This window comes from Rhinolophus sinicus, linkage group LG07 (assembly GCF_036562045.2).
Source record: "Rhinolophus sinicus isolate RSC01 linkage group LG07, ASM3656204v1, whole genome shotgun sequence".
Lineage (NCBI taxonomy): Eukaryota > Metazoa > Chordata > Mammalia > Chiroptera > Rhinolophidae > Rhinolophus > Rhinolophus sinicus.
In genome coordinates, this window is record NC_133757.1 from 116,821,530 (window position 1) to 116,825,998 (window position 4,469).

At 38.0% G+C, this 4,469-nt stretch overlaps 1 pseudogene; it reads left to right on the forward strand.

Moving 5' to 3' along the window:
* The first annotated feature begins 2,110 nt into the window (after positions 1–2,110).
* Positions 2,111–4,034, forward strand: LOC109436537 (heat shock cognate 71 kDa protein; annotated as a pseudogene).
* Positions 4,035–4,469: the final 435 nt, after the last annotated feature.

Genomic DNA, 4,469 nt, shown 5'->3' on the forward strand with positions numbered 1-4,469 from the left:
ATACTTTCATATTTTAGTGGAAATGTTTTTGTATTCTTGGTGGGCCTTGTCATAACAAAGGTGGAATGGTGAATATTCTTTTTATGTCAATTATCTGAGGGATTGCTATGCAGATTTTTTCCTCATAGGAACCTAAAGCTGTATGGAGAGGAATGTGATTTGTACAAGGAATAGTTAGTACAAAGGTTAACTCTCCCTGTTAACTGAAATCTATGTGACTCTTGTCAGAGTTATCTTGCTAATATCTTCAAAAAATGTGAAGAGACAGGCCCAATCGGATACATTTTCTAATAGCCACATCACTTATATGACTGGATTTTTAAGCTATATAAGCAGAACTAGTACTATTTTTATATTAGTACCACCCTACTGACATATTTTAAAATAAGGTATGTTGTCACTGTTAAATAGTATGAAGAATAACCTCAAAATGTGGGGAAATAGAGTTGCCAAAGTTTTAAATAAGGTTTTAATATTCTATTACTTTAGTTGATTAAAACGCACTTTCTATTGATTCTGCATTGCCTCACATAAGATATTCCATGGTACTCAATAAAATTAACTGATACATTACTTACAGCAAAGATTAAGTTTCAGAGGTATTAGCCAAAAGCCCACAATTATTGTGTATTTTGTGGACAGGAAAGAAAAGTAATAATTACATTTTTTAACATCCTATCAAAATAAGATTTCTTATGGCTCGATAAAATCTGTTAATTGGTTTGGAATTCTGGCTCAAGTCTCTTAAAACATCTTTCAACCTAAATGTCTCCTGAGTCAAATGGAAATTTTTAAGCATACTTTGAGGAACGTATGAGCTGATTTATGTAAAGAACTTGGAACAATTCATGGTTTTGAACAATTCTTGGTACATAGGAAGTGCTGTATAAATGTTAGCTGTCATCACCATCATCAGGCTATTGTAATGTTGTTTGCTGTTATATGTTATTAGAAATAATTTATCCTTATTGCGTTTCCCTTTAGTTTTGTTTGTTTGTTTAAATTTAAGACAATAGAATTTACCAAAATTATGAATATTTGCCTTGAGAAGCTGCACTTTATCCTTATATTTTGTTATTAATGGCTTGGTGGAAAGTTGGTATTAGATTAATCATACACAATTTGGTTTAGTTATTAAATATATTCATACAGAGAGTGAGTATTTGTTGATATTAAAAAACAATTTTACTAACTTCCATGATACCTTTTTAAATAGCAAAGTTACTCTATATAGTAATATGGTTTACTGTGTATCTAGAACTTGTTGAAAATTAATTCATACACGTCCCACATGCAACCTTACAGCTACAAAACTATTATTGTGTTTCATACCTTCTCCACCCCTAAAAACCTTGCATTCCTTTTTTTCTTATTTAGTCTAGAAACAGCTCTAATACTGTATTACCCATTCCAGAATCCATGTTATTCATCACTAATTTCTATCCATTTAAAAATGTTGTTTCTCTGTTTCTACCTGCAAAATATCTCCCAAAGCCATTCCCATATTGACATTTCAGGTATTCTTTGGTAGACCTTCAATAACTCTTTTCTAGACCATACTTGCTTAATTGTTCTCCTGCTTCCATAGTATCTAACCCCACCTGCCATTCAAACTGAAGCTATTATGCCTTATTCAACTTTTACCCCTAGACTTTAAAATAGTGTCTACTTGGAATTGTGCTGAGTGCCAAGTAAATGACTAATAATTACATTGAGTTTATTGTCTTCATAATATTTATTCTTTAAAATAAGAATGTGATTAATTTGCAATGAGTATATCGCCTAATGAAAACAATAGTCACATCTGTATTTGAAGACTTTTGGTCGGCATCTGCATCAGGTCAAAATCAGCGTACATTCCATTCCCCAACAGTAATATCCACCCTTAAACTATGTGAATAGTGATTATTGCTTCCATTAGTAGTGTTTATTTAGCAAAGCATTATAGTATTTAGTAAATTATCACAGCATTCTTTCAAGCACGCAATTTTTACTCAACAAATATCTATGCCTTAAGTAAGACACCATCTGCTCATTGAACGCGGGGGTGGGGGGGGGGCAGCTGTTGAAATCTATCTTCTTCGCAAACCATGCTTACAACGAAGCAACCATGCCTAAGGCACCTACAGTTCGCATTGATCTAGGCACCACCTACTCTTGTGTGAGTGTTTTCCAACACAAAGAAGTGGAAATAATTGCCAGTCATCAGGGGAAACTGAACCAAGTTATGTCGCCTTTACTGATACCGAATGATTGATCGGTTATGCCGCACAGAGTCACATTGCAATGAATCCCTCCAGCACTGTTTTTGATGCCAAATACCTGTATATTTGATGATGCTGTTGTTCAATCCGATATGAAGCATTGGCCCTTCATGGTGGTGAATGATGCTGGCAGGCTCAAGGTCCAAGTAGAATATAAGGGAGAGCCAAAAAGTGTCTATCCAGAGGAAGTGTCATCTGTAGTTTTGACAAAGATGAAGGAAATTGCAGAAGCCTCCATTGGGAAGACTGTTACTAATGCTGTCATCACAGTACCTGCTTACTTCAGTGACTCTCAGCGTCAGGCTACCAAGGATGCTGGAACTAGTGCTGGTCTCAATGTGCTTGGTATCATCAGTGAGCCAACTGCTGATGCCACTGCTTACAGCTTAGACAAAAAGGTTGGAGCCGAAAGAAATGTGCTGATCTTTGACTTGGGAGGTGGCACTTTTGATGTGTCAATTCTCACAAGTGCACATAGAATCTTTGAAGTCATATCTATAGCTGGGGACACCCACTTAGGTGGAAAAGACTTTGACAACCAAATGGTCAACCATTTTATTGCAGAGTTCAAGCACAAGTATAAGAAGGACATCAGTGAGAACAAGAGGGCTGGGCATCTCCTCTGTATTGCTTGTGAATGTCTAAGAGTACTCTGTCTTCCAGCACCCAGGCCAGTACTGAGATTGCTTCGCTCTATGAAGGAATCGATTACTATACCTCTATCAGTTGTGCCCAATTTGAAGAACTGAATGCTGACCTATTCCATAGTACCCTGGGCCCTGTAGAGAAAGTCCTTCGGGATGCCAAGCTCGACAAGTCCCAGATCCATGATATTGTTCTGGTGGGAGGTTCTACCCATATCCCCAAGATTCAGAAACTCCGACAGGACTTCTTCAATGGAAAATAGTTGAATAAGAGCATCAGCCTTGATGAGGCTGTTGCTTATGGTACAGCTGTCCAGGCAGCCATCCTATCTGGAGACAAATCTGAAAATATTCAATATTTGCATCTGTTAGATGTCACTCCCCTTTCCCTCATCATGGAAACTGCCGGTTGGAGTCATGACTGTCCTCATCGAGCACAATACTACCATCCCGACCCAGCAGACACAGACCTTCACTGCCTACTCTGACCACCACCCTGGTGTGCTCATTCAGGTTTATGAAGGTGAGTGGGCCATGACCAAGGATAACAATTGCCTGGCAAGTTTGAATTCACAGGCATACCTCCCACATCTCATGGTATTCTTTAGATGGAAGTCACTGTTGTTATTGATGCCAATGGCATCCTCAATGTGTTTGCTGTGGATCAGAGGACAGGAAAAGAGAACACAATCACTCTCACTAATAACAAGGGTCATCTGAGCAAGGAAGACATCGAGCACAGGGTCCAGGGAGCTGAGCAGTACACAGCTGAAGATGAGAAGCAGAGGGGCAAGGTGTCTTCCAAAAATTCACTTGAATCCTATTAATTCAGCATGAAAGCAACTGTTGAAGATGAAAAACCCCAAAGCAAGATCAATGATGAGGACAACCAGAATGTCCTTGAAATGTGCAATAAAATCATCAGCTTGATAAGGATCAGGCTGCAGAGAAGGAAGAATTTAAACATCAGCAGAAAGAGCTGGGAAAAGTCTGTAATCCCACCATTACCAAGCTGTACCAGAGTGAGGGTGGCATTCCAGGAGGGATGCCTGGGGGTTTCCCTGGTGGTGGAGCACGTCTTTCTGGTGGTGTCTCTTCTGGACCCACCATCGAAGAGGTTGATTAAGCCAACCTTCGGCATAGATTTAGCATTGTTCCACACAAAATATGCAAGGATCCAACTTTGTAGCAAATTCCCTAGCAGTTTTGAAGTTGAGCTGCTATATAGTAAAAAACTGGGTATTCTTGATACGTGAATATGGAATATGTGCACAGGGAAAGGAAATAATGACCCACGTTATAAGCACTGTGTTGTAAAGTGGAAAATGTGGTGTCTTAAATACAACTATTTAAAACTGACAAACACAAAATGTGAGATGACGTCTGTGAAAAGACAAACTATTCTTGAGCAACTGGGTTTTAGTAAATAATTCATGAATTTAGTAACCTTGAAAAGATGACTAGTTATTTGAGGCTAGTTATTTCAAGAGTATATGCATAAAATAGATTATTCATTTTTAGTGATATGTTTCAGTAGAAGTACATAGAGTTTTTCTTTTTA